Source organism: Rhinoraja longicauda, chromosome 11, assembly GCF_053455715.1.
Source record: "Rhinoraja longicauda isolate Sanriku21f chromosome 11, sRhiLon1.1, whole genome shotgun sequence".
NCBI classification, from domain to species: domain Eukaryota; kingdom Metazoa; phylum Chordata; class Chondrichthyes; order Rajiformes; family Arhynchobatidae; genus Rhinoraja; species Rhinoraja longicauda.
In genome coordinates, this window is record NC_135963.1 from 31,760,414 (window position 1) to 31,777,180 (window position 16,767).

The 16,767-nt window shown below is 43.0% G+C and overlaps 1 protein-coding gene across 2 annotated transcripts in view; it reads left to right on the forward strand.

The window, feature by feature from the left end:
* Positions 1-16,767, forward strand: part of dab1a (DAB adaptor protein 1a) — a 525,252-nt gene that overhangs the window by 231 nt on the left and 508,254 nt on the right. The gene's annotated exons all lie outside the window — the stretch shown is intronic.

Sequence of the window (16,767 nt, forward strand, 5' to 3'; positions counted from 1 at the left end):
TGGAGCTCTGATTGCTGGGTGAGAGGGAGAGAGATAGAGGGATGCTTTCAGTCTGTCATTCAGGTTATGCCAAAATATCAGCTCATCGGGCATCCTTTTCAGAGGTTGTGAATGCATTTTCATAAAGATCCTGGGTGTTCTTTTATTCTTCAGAGTTGTGCTGTCACTGACGTGCTATGTAGATTTCCCAGGGCAAGGGGTTATGCTGAAACAGGCTGTGTGTAAATCACTGGCTGTATGTGAATATATTACTGCTGCATATTAGAAATTGCAAAAAAACGGAGCCAGTTAAGAAATAAAGTAATAAAAAATAAATTATATACGTGATATTTGTGTGGGGAGGAATGTATGTTGCATATTCATATTTTTTAAACTGTTGCTATGATGTAATTAGGAATTTTGTGAATGTGTTTTGGAATTGTCTTGATTTAACACTATATGTCACAATCTTGATTCAAAGCTTTCAGAGTTTATGTCTCAGTTGCTCACAGGTCACTATTTTATTTTCCGTACGCTGTATTCAATGTATTTAGTAGTGCCAAATGTAACAAAATCTGCTCTTGCAGATTGGCCGGTAGGTGTGTCTCAGCTACTGCACGATTTAGGAAAATGACATGGTGCAGCAAATTGCATTACAAATCAATACAGCGATGACAGCCTCTGCCAGCCCTTGCTGAGCACCCAAAGGGCCTGGCCTTGATATAAAAAAATATTCAAAGAAAAGGTACTTGCTGTGAGCAGAAGAAATTGACAATGCTTTATTCATTTAACATGGTCTACAATGAGAATGTGATTTATGCTGTTTCACCTCAACTGGTCTGGGTGTGGACTTTCTCTAAAACCTGAATTGAGTGTTCCAATGCAAAAGTTGTAAAGTTTGGGATGCATTTATTTTCTTTGCATTTCTTTCTATATTCATATTAGTTGTTCTCGAGAATCAATCCCAACCCCTGGCAACAGTACTAAAGTCTTTATCCTAGGTCATTCGCCAGAAAACTTTATTTAAGAAAAGAAAATCAAATTGCATTTTCCCTTTGGCCCCCCTCATGTAGAAACTAAAATCATGTACTCCAGGCATATACTATATAATGCATATCTAATGAGTTACAAATTTCCTTTGTCTTCTACTTTGTGTAAGACTTTGTGAAGTGCAGTTGAAAGATTTCGAAGGATTTTCTTGATTCCACTTTCTAATTCAGTAGATTGCACTTGTGACAGAGTGTCCTTCAGGCTGGCTGTGTGAAGCTGTCAGGATTAAGGATTGCAGAACAATTGTCATAATTGTGACTCTATGATTGGTTGACAGGATAAGTGTTCCATCTCATACTCTTGGAACGAAAATCCCATCTCAGCAGTATGATCTACCCAATATATCAGACAAGGATTAATAAAACTCACTTCCACCAGGCTATAGTGACAGACAGCTCTGGAATTTGGGATTATCAAACCATTTCAATTGGTGCCTCACGTCCTGAGTTCTGAAATAATTGGGTGAAATATTGTACAAATGTGAAGGTTAAGTCCTAAACAGACTAATATTATTACCAGAAACATTGCAACCTAAATCATAGTTCAATTTGCATTTCTTGAAGTGAAATTATGTTCAATTCAAGAAGAAAACAGGAAGAACTGAAATGCAGGAAGGGTTTGGCAACTGGATTTAATTTGAGGTCATTCTTTTAGTTACTGACCATTAGTGTCTTTAGTTCACAGGGAGAGAAAATGGATTCCTCATAGAATAGACACAAATGCACAGGATAAAAGGGTTTTATATTTTACATCTGATGTAAGTGCTAAGGTAGTCTGAAAACTATCTACGAGGATGCCATTCCAAAGGAAGTTAGTTTTGTGAAAGGAACAGACAAAGATGAATGTGGTGGGGTAAATGAGAAAATGAGGTTTAGAACACCGTGTGTGTGTTTCTGCTTTGGATTCTTTTCATTATCTTCCTGTGGAGCAGCTGCTGCTTCTTTTAAGCTGCATGTTGTACTTACCTGAAGCAGGCAGTGGATGGCATCCCAAATCTAAATAGACCCACTGAAATATCTAACCAGATACATTGACCCAATTCTGATCCAAGCAATTCTTAAATGACACAAATAGTTATTCTCAGTTGCAGAAGAGATCCCGCAGGTGTGCGAATAATATCAATAGTTACAATTCAGCCTGATTTTCTCACACTTTGTAAATAGAAAACATAGGTTAATCTGCTTGAAGCATGTTGTGGCTTTTCCTTTGGTTTCCAAGATAGATTAAGTGACTTGAACCTAATTTTAATGTCAAACGACAAGGTACATGATGGTAATATTTGAGACAACTATTAATTTTATATTTTAAATGACTATTTAGTATACTGTTTTAAGTAATATTTAATTCAGGTAAAAATTCTTACTGGTTAAACCAGTAGGACAGAATTTAGGGGGAATTTTAGCATGGCCCCGGACATAGGTGGTTCTGTATAACTTTGTATTGCATTCTTAACCTCAGCCTTTCTATTTAATGGTCATTTTTTACTCATTCCACCTTCAGTCCTTTTGGATTAATGTAAACTGGAAACAAAGTGGCTGGTTTATTTTTGCCTGCCACTACTGCCAATCTGCACAGCACAAGATCCCACAAAACGCGAATGAGATTGAGATTCTTATTTTTAAGTTCTATGAACTGAGTGAGCAGACAAGGTCTCAATCGATGGAACAGATCTGGCTGGTCTGAGGAATTGCCTTGTGGCTGTCATTGTGCTAACTTCTCAGTTACTCTCAATTTTTGCAGCCATGTAGCTCTCAATGTGTTGCTGGCACTGCTGATGTGTCCCTACCACTAGCTGTAGCAGGACAAGAGCAATAACTAGGTCATGGGTGGCAGAAACCAAAGCTCAGCCCACAGACTGCCTGATGGCTTCTGACCAACGTAAACCATCAGAAGCCTGTAAAACAGTTTGGAAAACTACCTGATGATCAGCAACATGAAGAAACATCAAAGACTAAATAGAAAGATATTTTTAAAATTGTATTCAAGACAATTGATTATTCACAAAATATATTTAACTGATCTAAATTGCAATACTGCCATGATTGAATGGAAGAATAGACTTGTATAGGAAAGGACTGCACATGCTGGTTTAAATCGAAGGTAGACACAAAATGCTGGAGTAACTCAGCGGGACAGGCAGCTTCTCTGGAGAGAAGGAATGGGTGATGTTTCTGGTCGAGACCCTTCTTCAGATGACCTAATGGGCCGAATGGCCTAATTCTGCTCCGATCAATAATAATAATAATAAATTTAAAAATGTAAATAACTTTTAAAAAGAAAACCTCACTAAATGTATCTGTCCCTTTGATCAGATCATTACAGAACACACACGACTGGACTCAGTCTGATGTCTAATGAAGTGTCTCGACCTGGAAAGTCGCCTATTCATTTTCTCAAGAGATGCTGCCTGACCCGCTGAGTTGCTGCAGCATTTTGTATCTTCCTTCAGTGTAAACCCAGATCTGCCGTTCCTTCTTCCAGGCTCAGTGATGAGTTTTGGGGCAGAGTAAGAGGTTGGGTGAATCTGTATTTATCCTCTTGTCTGTAAGTGCTCCTGTACCGCCGCAGTGCACAGGCACAGAAGATCAGAACACACTGTCGTGCCTGCTGCAGCCTGCAAGCAATTCTCTATCTGTCAGCATTATCCAGCCAGTTGTCTCACCATAGATAAGACGCCTCTGACAATGCAGCATTGAATTGTCAGCCTACAACCATGCTCTTATACCTAGGTGTGAGTTGAACTTATGCTCTTGTGATTCAAGTGAGTGCTTGCAAGAGAATCATTCTGACAGTGAAGGCTCCTCTTGAGCAGCAAATTAGTGGGGGAATTACATTATTTGTGATATCTAGGTCAGCAATTAAGAATTATTAACATTCATTTGAAAAGAAAATGACGTTCAATGGCATCGCAATACTTCAATCCTGTGCCACTCCCGAGAGCTTCCTCCTTCAACGGTGAGCAGATTAAGTGGTCTGCAGGAACACTTCCAGCTGGTCCCCATTTTACAGGCAGCCCTTGACACAATTGAAGACAAAACTGGGACATCTTTGAGTTTGCCATCATAATTATTTCTGCAGAAAGAAGAACGAACAAATGCATTGTGGAATAGCTGAAATTATTCCTGTAAATATCCAATTTAAAATAGGAGATCATTTTAGGTTCTACCTCCCATTCCTTCTGTTGAGAAGATTAGAGCGGCACAGTTCTCTACCACTAGCGTTTTGCTATTTCTATCAATCCCCTTGTCACAGTGACGGTAATGTTCAATCAGTGTCTTATTCTCCCTATTTAAAGAGGCAGTAAAGTGCCTGATTCTCGGCAAGTGTGTTTCTAACTTGGCCTTTGCATTATTATCACAATGATGATATGATGCCGTTCATTTTTATCTAAATTGCACTGTGTGTTTGTAAACAAAAATATTCTCGCCACCAGCTTATGTGAATGGAACTTCTTTAATGCTGAAGATATGAAACACTTTATCTTAATTAATGCATCCACTGACAATGTATTTTCTTCACGCTGTTGATTTTAGGGATATACCAAAACAATATCTTCCGACAAAGCACTGTTCAAGCAACCATGATTAAAAAAAAGAAATAAGACAGAAGGCAAGATGATTAAAGTTAATCATATTTTCATTATCTAATTTTTGAAGAGATACTGGGTTTGCTTAATGCAATGTTTTAAATGCAATGCTGTGGGATTTTATTTGAAGGCATGTGCAATTCTGGAAAATTAATCTAGTAACTTCTGGACTGGTTCGTCCATCTGTAAGGCACACATGACTGCTGCGTATGTCAGTGGTGTAATCTGGAAGTGAAAATATTTTTCAACATTACTTGGAGGGCCTGCTCCCTAGCCTGAGGTTCTTGAGTCTACAACACAGAAAAGCTTGATCAGGCTGAATTTTCAAAGGTCATTAATCTTAACGGCAAAGGCATTGATTGTTTTAGCTGGGTTGGGGTTGGAGTGTTGGGGTTTTGGTGGACAACATGTACATCCTCCATAATCCTGTCCTCGACGTCTGCCTGCCAAATTCCAGATGCTGTAACGTTGAAATGCCATTTTAGGGCAAATTTACCCAAAGTTTGGAACTGACGCCTTGTGATGTATGATTCACTTCCATAGGTACAGGACCAATGTTGCACAAGATAGAACGTTGGTCCACTGAATCCTTTACAGCAAACTAATGTGGATTTCCCACACATTGTTGAATTATCACGGTCTTTGGCATGCTAAAGCATGTCAATCCCAGGGAGGTTGGGAGTACTAATTTTTGTCTCTCTGATGTTGAATACATGGAACATTATATTACTATGGTTACAAATGTTGTAGTCATTCTGCAAATTTGCATTTATTTTAAAAATATGACGGAGAGAGGAAGTAGCCTATTAGGAAAACAAGTTAGGAATCTAGTATTTGCTTGAATTCCATTTTGGTGGAAAAGAGATGAAATGAATTGGAATGTCTTTTGAGAGCTTGATGCAAAAGGAACAACTGTGTTTAGCAATGAGGGAGAGATAGTACGTACTTCAAGTCCGAGGAAAGAATGAAACCAAGTAGGAAGCAGAAATAATTGCCTTGTGACGCTCACAAGGGAAGAATACTAACAAGATCTTTTCATATGTTAGTTGATATCCAAGTTCGGCCGAAGGGCCTGTTTCCACACTGTATCACTCTGTGACTCGACGATATGATGTGTAGACTTAGAATTGACATTACTAATGGGATTCTGAAAGGCATCTGGTGAACCTGGATGCAAGTTCAGACATCATTAAGGGGTCACAAATATCAACAATGATAGGTCGGGTCAGCCTTGGTGAAAAACATAGTAACTTAGTAAATTTACAATGACTTCTGTTGAAGTTTGAAGAAGATCCCAACTGCTGTGCATAAGCAGTATTACTGATGCTGCACTGGAAATTAACAGAAGGTATTTGTATTGATCACCATATTTTAACAAATAAACCCATCTAGCACCTATGAGTTAGCTTAAATACTCTTTGTGATTATTCCGTCTGACTAAACCCATTAAGTTCCTCTTTCACTTTGCTTTTTTCTCATGATTCCTGCAATCTTTTGTGTCTTGAACAAAATAGTAAACCATTTTGGTATTATATAGAAACTTTAAATTTTAGAAAGACACAAAAAGCTGGAGTAACTCAGCGGGATAGGCAGCATCTCTGGAGCGAAGGAATGGGTGATGTTTCGGGTCGAGACCCTTCTTCAGACTGGAGGAGCCTGAAGAAGGGGCTCGACCCAAAATGTCACCCATTCCTTCTCTCCACAAATGCTGAGTTACTCCAGCTTTTTGTGTGACTCTGATTTAAACTAGCATCTGCAGTTTCTTCCTGCAGCTTAAAATATTAGACCAATTAAAGATTTTTTTTTAGCAATTTAGATGAAAAGAAACGCCACTAGATTAAATGTGCACCCATAACACTTCGTGGTTATATTAGGACATTATTAGGAAGATAAGGATTAAGAATATTTAATTGCAAATTTGAAATACAGAATTATGTAATCGCCTCAAGTAGAAACAAAAGTTGCTGAAGAGGCAATCTAGTTAACTATAAGATTATGCAAAGCTGCAGTATCCTAGTTAAGTATACTGCAATTGAAGCAGCATCTTCATTAGATCAAGAGCTGAATGTTTCAAAATCTGTTATGTGTGATGATATTTGATATTATATGTGTAAAGAGATATTTCAATGGGAGAGTGGAAAAACATTGTGAATGACAGCAAATATATTGCAGGCCTAAAAAAGATTTCTAACTTGACACAAGGTGAGAGTACAATCATGGAACACAACGGAAATATGGGTACAAATAGACTGGAAAGGTTAAATCCTCTTTTATTAATATTCCAAGACAAAGTTGAAGGAATAAGATTAGTATGAATAGGTTCATGAGTTCTTTGAAATTATTTTTCATTTTCACAGCATCGTAGCATTACAAAAATGTTCAATGTGCTGGACAGCCAATTCTTCTGGCCCAAGCACCATAAATTACTACTGTGGACCATTTGTCTCACAAGGAAGCAGGAAATTGCCTCCATCCAGAATAAGACAATCCTATGATTAATGGTTGCCTTAACAATAAGGCAATAGTCGGACAGTTAAATTAGCTAAAGTTATTTTGCCAGCCCAAGGCTGCCAGAGACTAATTGATTGGAATTATTACCCGATTCCTCAATGGGCAGTTAGGCCACTCATGTAAAACTGAGGACCAACCTCTTCAAAAATCCAGGCTGGTCTCCAGTGGTTGTGTTCGAATATTGTTGGAGTTTTCATTTGACAAGGCAATCCAAAAAGTTTAGGAAGTACTCCATGAAGTAAGCTTCTCGTATATTTAATGTGATTCAGGGTAAAAGGTTGCTGAGCTATTGACTCTGCCATTGGCCAGCAATGTCGTGCATCAACTAGGCCTGCAATTGTCCGGCTGTGAGCAAATTTGGGCCCCATATCTGAGGAAGGATGTGCTGGCTCTGGAGAGGGTCCAAAGGAGGTTTACAAGAAATTAGTGGGTTAGCATATGATAAGCGTTTGACAGCACTGGGCCTCTACTCGCTGGAGTTTAAAAGGTTGAGTGGGGGGGGACCTCATTGAAACTTACAGAATAATGAAAGGCATAAATAGAGTGGATGTGGAAAGGATGTTTCCACTGGTAGGAGAGTCTAGGGCCAGAGGTCATAGCCTCAGAATGAAAGGGCGCTCTTTTAGAAAGGAGGTGAGGAGGAATTTCCTTAGTCAGAGGGTAGTTAATCTGTGGAACATTGCCACAGAGGAATGTGGAGGTCAAGTCAGTGGATATTTTTAAGACAGAGACAGACAAACTCTTGATTAGAACGGGTGTCAAGGGTTATGGGGAGAAGGCAGGAAAATGGGATTAGGAGGCAGAGATCAGCCATGATTGAATGGCGGAATATACTGGATGGGCCGAATGGCCTAATTCTACACCTATAACTTGCGAACGTGTCCACGTTATCCTGGCAAACAGTTGTTTAAATTGCTAGGCTGGTATTCTGAGGTCGGGAAGGAGGTATGAAATTAACTTGTCAGTACAATTCTCCCCAAAATCTGGCACAGCTCTCCCCACCCCTAACATATTTTGAAACACAACAGAGTAGGAGATGGTGATGCGGACAGTTGTAGACTTTAGAGTGATGGGGGCGTGATTGTGAAATGGGCAGAAGCAAGATGAATAGAGCTCAGTGCGAGGAAGTGTGAAGTGATACACTTTGGAAGGAATGAAATGGAAAGAAAGCAAACTGTAAATGCATTCATGCAATGGAAGTGTGTACTGAAATGATACAGTGTTAGTTTACTCCAAGAATGTCACATATGGGGTTGTGCATAAGCAGTATTGTTTGTGACCTTTTCATGGTCATGCACATCAGCCATATGAAACTTCAGGAATTGTTGACAGCGCAGTAAATGATGTTAAGGTTGGCCCTCTCAAATCAGTAGTGCACAACCTTAATTACGCTGTGAGCTGCTGGCTAGAGAGAATGAGTTGAAAGCTACATTCAATTCACAGAAACTGGCATTGAAATTGTGAAATGTAGGAAAGGAACTGCAGATGCTGGTTTACACCGAAGATAGACACAAAATGCTGGAGTAACTGGAGTAGCGGGAGAAGGAATGAGTGACGTTTCCGGTCGAGGCCCTTCTTCAGACTGAGAGTCAGGGGAGAGGAAAAACTGGAGATATGGAAGAGTACAAAGAGAATGTAAGGTGTGAAAAAGACAGATCAAAGCAGACGATGATCAAGGAAATTGTTGACTGAGGGGAAGGTGACAACGAGGCACATAAACAGTAAAATTAATCAGGAGGTGATTGCGATGTCAGATTGGACACTTGGAAAGAGGATCGGAGCTTTATGTAACTCTGAAGTAATTAAGAAGTCCTCACTAGAGAAATGGGAGATCTGTTCCATTGACGTCTGTTATGATGACTCCCTGAAGCAAATACTTCTTTATGCAAATACTTCTATAGTCAATAGTCAATAGTCAATAGTCGTTTATTTGTCACATACACATAAATGTGTAGTGAAATGAAACATTACCCGCAGTTGAACAATAAGACCAATAAGAATAATCAATAAAAATGCAATAACACATACAATCACAACTAACACCAAACAAAAAGAAACATCCATCACAGTGAGTCTCCTCCAGTCCCTCCTCACTGTGATGGAAGGCCAAAATGTCTTTTTCTCTTCCCTGCCGTCTTCTCCCGCAGTCAGGCTGTTGGAGTTGCCACGTCGGGGCGGTCGGGGCTCCCGATATTGAAGCCCCCGCTGGACGGTGAAAGGTCCACGGCCTATTTCAGGCCGCGCCGGACGGTGAAAGGTCCGCGGCGGGCCGACCCAAGCCCCGCGATTCGGGGCGGGCAAACACGCTGCCTCTGCCGCTGCCGGAGCTCCCGATGTCGGCCCCCACCCAGGGGCCTGCGGGCTTCCGACATCTGCTTCCTTTTGTTTGGAGCCAGCTCTTCTTTGCATTTTCTACAGTGTTTCTTTGATAGATATGTGTGTGCCAAAGGTTTCTTTATTGTCACGTGTACCAGGTACAGTGAAATACATTTTTTACATACAGCTCAGCCAGACTATCCCCAAACATAAAGCACAATCCCTCGGTTTGTACAGAATGTACAGAACAGCCCATTGAGTCCATGTGCAAGTGGTGCCATTTTGGTGCCATTTTACAGCCCCAGCTGTAGCTGCCCATTATAGTCCGTTACAACCGTCACCTCCATTCGGTGATTCCATGAACCGATGTCCCTCTCCAAGCCTGGCCTTCTTCAGCCCTTGTTCCCCAAGGATGCCAACCGCAGCTGGCCTCGAGTGTGCAGAAGCTAAGTCTCCCCAATTCTTCTTTATCCAGCATCCACCACTGTTGCCACCTCCTCTCAGATTCCCGGTCCACGGGGTGAGCAGAGGCCGGGCTCCCTGGCTTTCCCTCTCCGGGCAAGTTCTCCGTTCTGTGGCAGGAGAGCCGGGCTAAAGGGTGGGATGCAGCCATGGCTCGCTGGGTGTCAGGGTCATGTCCCAGGCTGCTACAAGGCCTCCAGTGGGCCTCGCACTGCTAGTCCGGTCACCAGCCCCCAGGCAGTCTCTCTCCTCTCCGGTACACAGGGCGAGCAGAGGCCAGGCTTGACGGCAACCGTTCTGAGCTGGTTCTCAATACCGTGGCAGCGAGCCAGGCCTGTTGTTAGGCATGGCTGTGGGCGCGGCCTGTCAGGAAGCAACCTAAAGTTCGCAAACAGGTCAAATATGTATTACTCAATGATTAACATCACTGCCACATGCTTGGGCTAGTTTAACGGTGTGCCTAAATGTCCAAGGAATAGTATGACCTAAGGTTTCAAATTGTGCTTCACAAGGTCCTGGTTGTGTTTAGTGATCGACTTTATGTTACAATTCAATCTTATTGACAAGAGATGCTGCCTGACCTGTTGAGTGAGTTACTCCAGCAGTTCGTGTCCTGTTGTGTATTAACCAGCATCTGCAGTTCTTTGTTTCTACGGACATTCCAGACCTAAATACAAGATTATGTTTTATATATATAGCATGAGTTTGGACATCCATCTTCAAATCCTAACCGGTAATGGGCATTGGTATGGTGGTTAAGAAAATAAATGAGTTTATTTCCCTAAAAACCTTCATAACAACAAAAGGAATGTGAATAATCTTACAAATCATTGTTTAGACCTCAAATACAGAAACAAACTAGGCACTAAAGGCACTTAGTGTGCGGCATGGTGGCACAGCGGTGAAGTTGCTGCCTTACAGCGCCAGAGACCCAGGTTTGATCCTGACTATGGGTGCTGTCTGCATGAAGTTTGCACGTTCTCCCTGTGACCACGTGGGTTTTCTCCGGGTGCTCCGGTTTCCTCTCACACTCCAAAGATGTGTTGATTTGTAGGTTGATTGGCTTCTATAAATTGTCCTTAGTGTGAAGAATACAACTAATGGACGAGGTGATTGGTGGTCGACACAGATTCGGTGGGCTGAAGAGCAATATCTCTAATCTAAAAGAACAAAGCAATTTAGAAAGGAAACAATAAAAACAATAACTTTCCATAGATGTGGAAATACAATTATTAGAAGCTAGAACTGCTTGCATTGAAAATGAGAATGTTTATACATAAATGAATAGAGACAACATAATGGTGATTTAAAGGATTCTTTTTTTGGAAAAAAGACCTTTCTGTATGCAAAATTGAATTTAAATCATGAGCAAAAGTCGAAGGGAGATGAGGAGAAGTGGTTTCACTCAGATTGTTTCTGGTATCTGGAACACGGTAGCGCAGCGGTAGAGTTGCTGCTTTACAGCGAATGCAGCGCCGGAGACTCAGGTTCGATCCTGACTACGGGTGCTGCACTGTAAGGAGTTTGTACGTTCTCCCCGTGACCTGCGTGGGTTTTCTCCGAGATCTTCGGTTTCCTCCCACACTCCAAAGACGTACAGGTATGTAGGTTAATTGGCTGGGTAAATGTAAAAACAATTTTTTTGTCCCTAGTGGGTGTAGGATAGTGTTAATGTACGGGGATCACTGGGCGGCACGGACTTGGAGGGCCGAAAAGACCTGTTTCCGGCTGTATATATATGATATGATGATATGATATTCAGTCAGAGGATTGTGAAAGCTGATTTTGTAAATAATTGAAATAGAGCTTTGGGCAGGTCAATGACTGAAGAACTTGCAGACAAAAGATGGGGGTGTGGGACCAAGCACGACTACTCCTTCAAAGACAGGGAAATATATATAGGTCATCAAGAATCTGCAAGGGATTGTTAGTTATTCACAATGAATGGGATATCTTTAAGTGACATCAGAAGTGATTGTTTGAAACAAAAACTGAATTGCTGGAGGAATTCAACCAGTCAGGCAACATTTGTATAAAGAGAAATAGGTTGACAATTCAGGTCCTGTAGACCTTCCTCACACCTATATCAGAACAATGAATTCTGACGAAGGGCCTTCGACCTGAAGCGTTAACTTCCACAGATGTTGTTTGATTGGCTGAGATCTTTTAGTATTATCTTGAGGAGATTTTGTAGTGGAGCAGTAAAATGTAGCCACAAGGAACTGCAGATACTGATTTACAAAAATAGACACGTGCTAGGTCAGGCAGTAGGCTGAAGGAAGGCCCCAACATAAAATGTCACCTCTCCATGTTCTCTAAAGATGCTAATTGACCTTCCTGAGTTATTCCAGGACTTTATACCCTTCTTCTAGTAGTTGATTTGTTTTAAAATTTTGCATCTGCATTTTTACTTGTTTTCAATTAGAACTGATTGTACCTACATAGCAATGGATTAATACCATGAGTGTCTGGAATCTAAATTCTGTAATTACATTAAATTGAGATTAAATTTAAGACATTATTGCAGGTGACATCTCTCATTTGCATTTAATTTGTACAGAAATAATTACATGGAATCTCTTTGTTATGCCTGTTACTTTTAATGGTCACTAGACCAAGTGGACCCGTTGGGCACATTCCTCATAGGGTTTCCATTGTGACTTGGGAAAATCGCATTTCTTCTTTAAAATAAATTGCTTTTTAAAAAAAATCAAAAAAATCTCAATGAAATAAATATGCTATGTAAAATAAAGAGGCCGAGATGGATTTGAGGTCTTTTCCAAAAATGGGCGGCCGGGCGGAAAGTGTCTCCCGGGGCCGTGGGCAGGCGAAGGGGGCAGGGAAGGGGAGAGGGTGCCACTCACCTCGGCTCCGTGGCGCCAGCGCTGCACACAGAGCGAGCCGTGGACCCAAAGCCTCTCCTGTATTGGTCTGGCACCCTCAACCCCACCCCCCCCACTCAATCCTCCTCCTCCCCCCACCTCCACTCTACGCACCTACTCCATCTGCCCCTGGCCCACCCCCACTCCCACCCTCCCCTCCCCCACCACTCCCTCCCCTCCTCCATTCCCCCCTCCCCCACTCCCAACCTCCCCCCCCCACCCCTACCTCCCCTCCTCCACTCCCCCCACCCCCACTCCCCCTCCCATCCTCCCACACTCTCCCCCCAAGTGGGGACCCGGGCCAATCGGGCGTCGAGCGGGAGGTTGTAGTCGATCAATGGACCCCACGTGGGGGTGAGCGGCGGGGCAAATCAGGACGTGCCGGCGACCAATCAGAGTGGGGAGCGCCCTCAGGCTCACCCCTCCCCCCACCCAAACCTCTCCTCCATTGGTGCAGCACCCTTTCCTCCCCCACTCTCCTCTCCCCCGCTCCCTCCACCTCCCCTCCCCGTCCCTCCCTCCCCCGTCCCCTCTCCCTCCCCCCTCCCCCTCCCCTCTCCCTCCCCATCCCCCCTCCCCCTCCCTCCTCCCCTCTCCCTCCTCCTCTCCCCCTCTTTCCATCCCCCCTCCCCCTCCCCTCCCCTTCCTCTCCTCCCTGCCTCCTCCTCCCCCCCTCCCCCACATACCATCCCCGTCAAGCCCTGTTATGCTCCCTCCTCCCTCCCTCCCTCCCTCCCTCCCTCCCTCCCTCCCTCCCTCCCTCCCTCCCTCCCTCCCTCCCTCCCTCCCTCCCTCCCTCCCTCCCTCCCTCCCTCCCTCCCTCCCTCCCTCCCTCCCTCCCTCCTTCCCTCCCTCCCTAGGAGATAGATTTCAACTTTAAAAATATAACATCGATTTCAATGAAACTTCTTCCATTAGCACCAAAGGGACGACGGTGAGTAAGGTGGGCCCAAAATTGTTGCGCTATCGTGAACCGTTTTGGCTGTAGTTCAGGAACAAACAAACAAATGAGAGTTTTAGTATATAGATATAGATATAGATAGAGATTGATAGATTTCTGGCGTATCAACTGTGCTAGGTTCCGGACTGGTCTTCAGAGATATGCATGCCCAGGTTGAGGTGATGGGTTTTGCCAAGCATGGAGTTCCCAGGGAATAAGAAGCAATCCAGTGGCCTGCCTTCAGCTGCTGCCTAAAGACACAATGTCACAATGCTGTACAAACATGCAAGCACTCGATTAGGTGTATACAAACACATTGATATCCATGACGTCCACACATGTCCTCATGTACATGCACCTGCAGATACTTACACAGGCACACCACAGATGAATACAAACACAGACCTTCCCCAGGTAGCTGTACACCACGACCCACTGACGCATGCACACACACATCATGCATGCACAGCCGCTCATGTGCACAGAACCACACCCAACAGGTACTCACACACACACGTAGAAAACTTCTATGGACACTCGCTCACTCTTTTGCTCACTGCAACTTGGGAGCAGTTAGCTATACTCAGGAAACATAAGGATTCTGTGTATGAACTCATACTTAGAAACAGATGCCATCCAGGGAGTGATGATTTCTATCGAGAACAGACTACTGACTTTAACAGGAACCCTGGAGCCCACAGTTGTTGTGGGTGAAGTGGTTGTCAGCTTTGCCGTGTGGTAGTGGTAGTGGTAGTGGGTATGCAATCCAACTCACTGGTCCCCTGAGAATTGCTTTGATTTGGGAGGAGGAAAAGTGGTCTCCTTTCTCAGGATGTCAGCATTTCTCCTCCCCGTTGTCAGAAGTGTCATTGGCATTGGGCGCAGTAATGCTCAGTGAATGACTGACAACTCTAAGCTGGTCAAGAGTATCTCTGTGTGATATCCTGGATATTTTAAGCTTTTGCAATAAAGTTATATTTTGTTTCAGTGTGGGAGGTTCAAGTGGCTGCCAGACAGTAACATTTTCTCAAGGGCTCTTGACATTGAGATTAAATTATTGTAATATTATAAGCTCCCCAAACAGCTCCACACTGGTGAATGCAAAGTAACCTACGGTGGAAATGCGATTTGCAAGAGAACGATTGGAAAAATACATTGTCTATGTTTGCTCTTTCCGAGGGGCTTCCCTCCTTCAGAGCCTCATTTAATTCTTATTTGCTCATGAACCTGTTATTGCTCTTACATCCCTGAATGTAGTCTTTCAGCCATAGGCTGAGCTTTTCTGTTGGTTATAGATGATGAAATATGAAGCCCTGTCGGTTGTATACTGTACTGTGCCCTGGGGTAGAGTGGATAACAAAATCTCATTTTCAAAAGATTGATGTTCTCTTCCAGGTTCCTGCTGGTACCATGGCTTTCATAGTAACTACACTCAGCAAGAATTGATAGAGTTGGGAGAGGAGTCAGACACCAAGGAAGGAGAGGTTAGTCCTTATCCCCCAAAACTAGTATTGGGGGAGTGATTGCGTAAACGATGCAAGCGTATTTTGCACTCGCACAGAATAGAGAAGTCATGTCAAGTCCTTGAACACTTGCCCAGTGCCCAGCTAACCATGTCTTGAACTTTAAGGGACTTGTAGATTCACAGAGAGAGTTCGAAGCACCACTGAGGCCAGTTTGTTACTGTTTGAACTTTGAAGAGACCTTGCAGATTCATGTTGCATCATGACTCAGTTGCATCTTCCTCGCTGCGAGGAAACTGATAATTACCCAGTTTACTTACAGGGAAAGCAATGGAGAAATGGGATTGATGGAAATGCTTTGAGCTGGTGTAGATGGTCAGCGATTGGAAAATCTAAGATATGGCATAGATCAGATGTAGCTTTCCCAAATTATCGTCAGGCCACAAAATTAGTTGTGGTGACAGAATGCCATGTGCTGCTGTGATGAATCGGGCTTGGAAATGCTCAGCTTGTGAAGACATTGGTCATTGAAACGGTTGACATGCGGGCAACCTGTAGACTAACATTCCAACTTCATATTTCTTGTATTTCTTTTTGACATAGAAAGAAGCAATCTACACCAGCTCAAAGCATTTCCATCAATCCCATTTCTCCATTGCTTTCCCTGTAAGTTATTCACTCTCACAAGCTCATCAACAGCCATTGATTCTTCTACCATCCATCTACACTAATCAATTAATCCACCGACACATCTTTGGACTGTAGGGTCAAATACTGGAAATCCTGGGAAGAAGCCAGGCGAATGTGCCGGAGACTGGAGATAAGCAGGGAGTTTGGGTTGCCTGAGCTGTACAGCAGCACCAACTGCTCTGCCAGTGTGACCTGCCCCGCCCCCCCAGCCCCCCTCTTCACCCCACATCACCAATGTATCTATAGTTTCTTCCATAGGGGCTCTGTAATCTTGCTTCTGCTATCTACAACACCTGCCCTGGCATTCCCCCCCTCAAACAGTCTGGTGAGTGAGAGTGAGAGTACCATAATAACTCATGTCAACTCCTCTCCTTGAAATGGCAATGAGTCTGAGCAAGATTTGTCTGTTCCCAATTGGAGCAGTTTTCAAAACCAGCTTCCAAATTGCTCCACAGCAGAGTAGAGAACCTTTGATCTGTATGTGTGTGGCCCTTTAGATACCTCCAGAGCAAATAACTATTGCTGTCCAGCCACAGTTGTGCTTTAACAAACATCATTTACTTTCTGCAGGCAACATTTCTTAAAAGGGCATTGTATGAGGATCAACTTTAGTCATCAGCACCATCGCTGTTCAAATTTCTGAGTAACCTGGAAGTGGTCATAATACTGTTCCACTTTGTATATTGATATTCATTGAAACGGTGATCTGAAAAGAACTGCAGTACACATTAGGTGTCTAGTTAGTTCTGTCCTTGGCTAAATCTGCAAGGAAAACATTGCCAAAATCTCCTCATCTCCCTCTTGAGCTTTTGCTGATTATTTTAAATCTGTAGCCTCTCATCAGAATGAACTGCCTTTACCTATTCTAAACCTCTCACCATCTTGAGT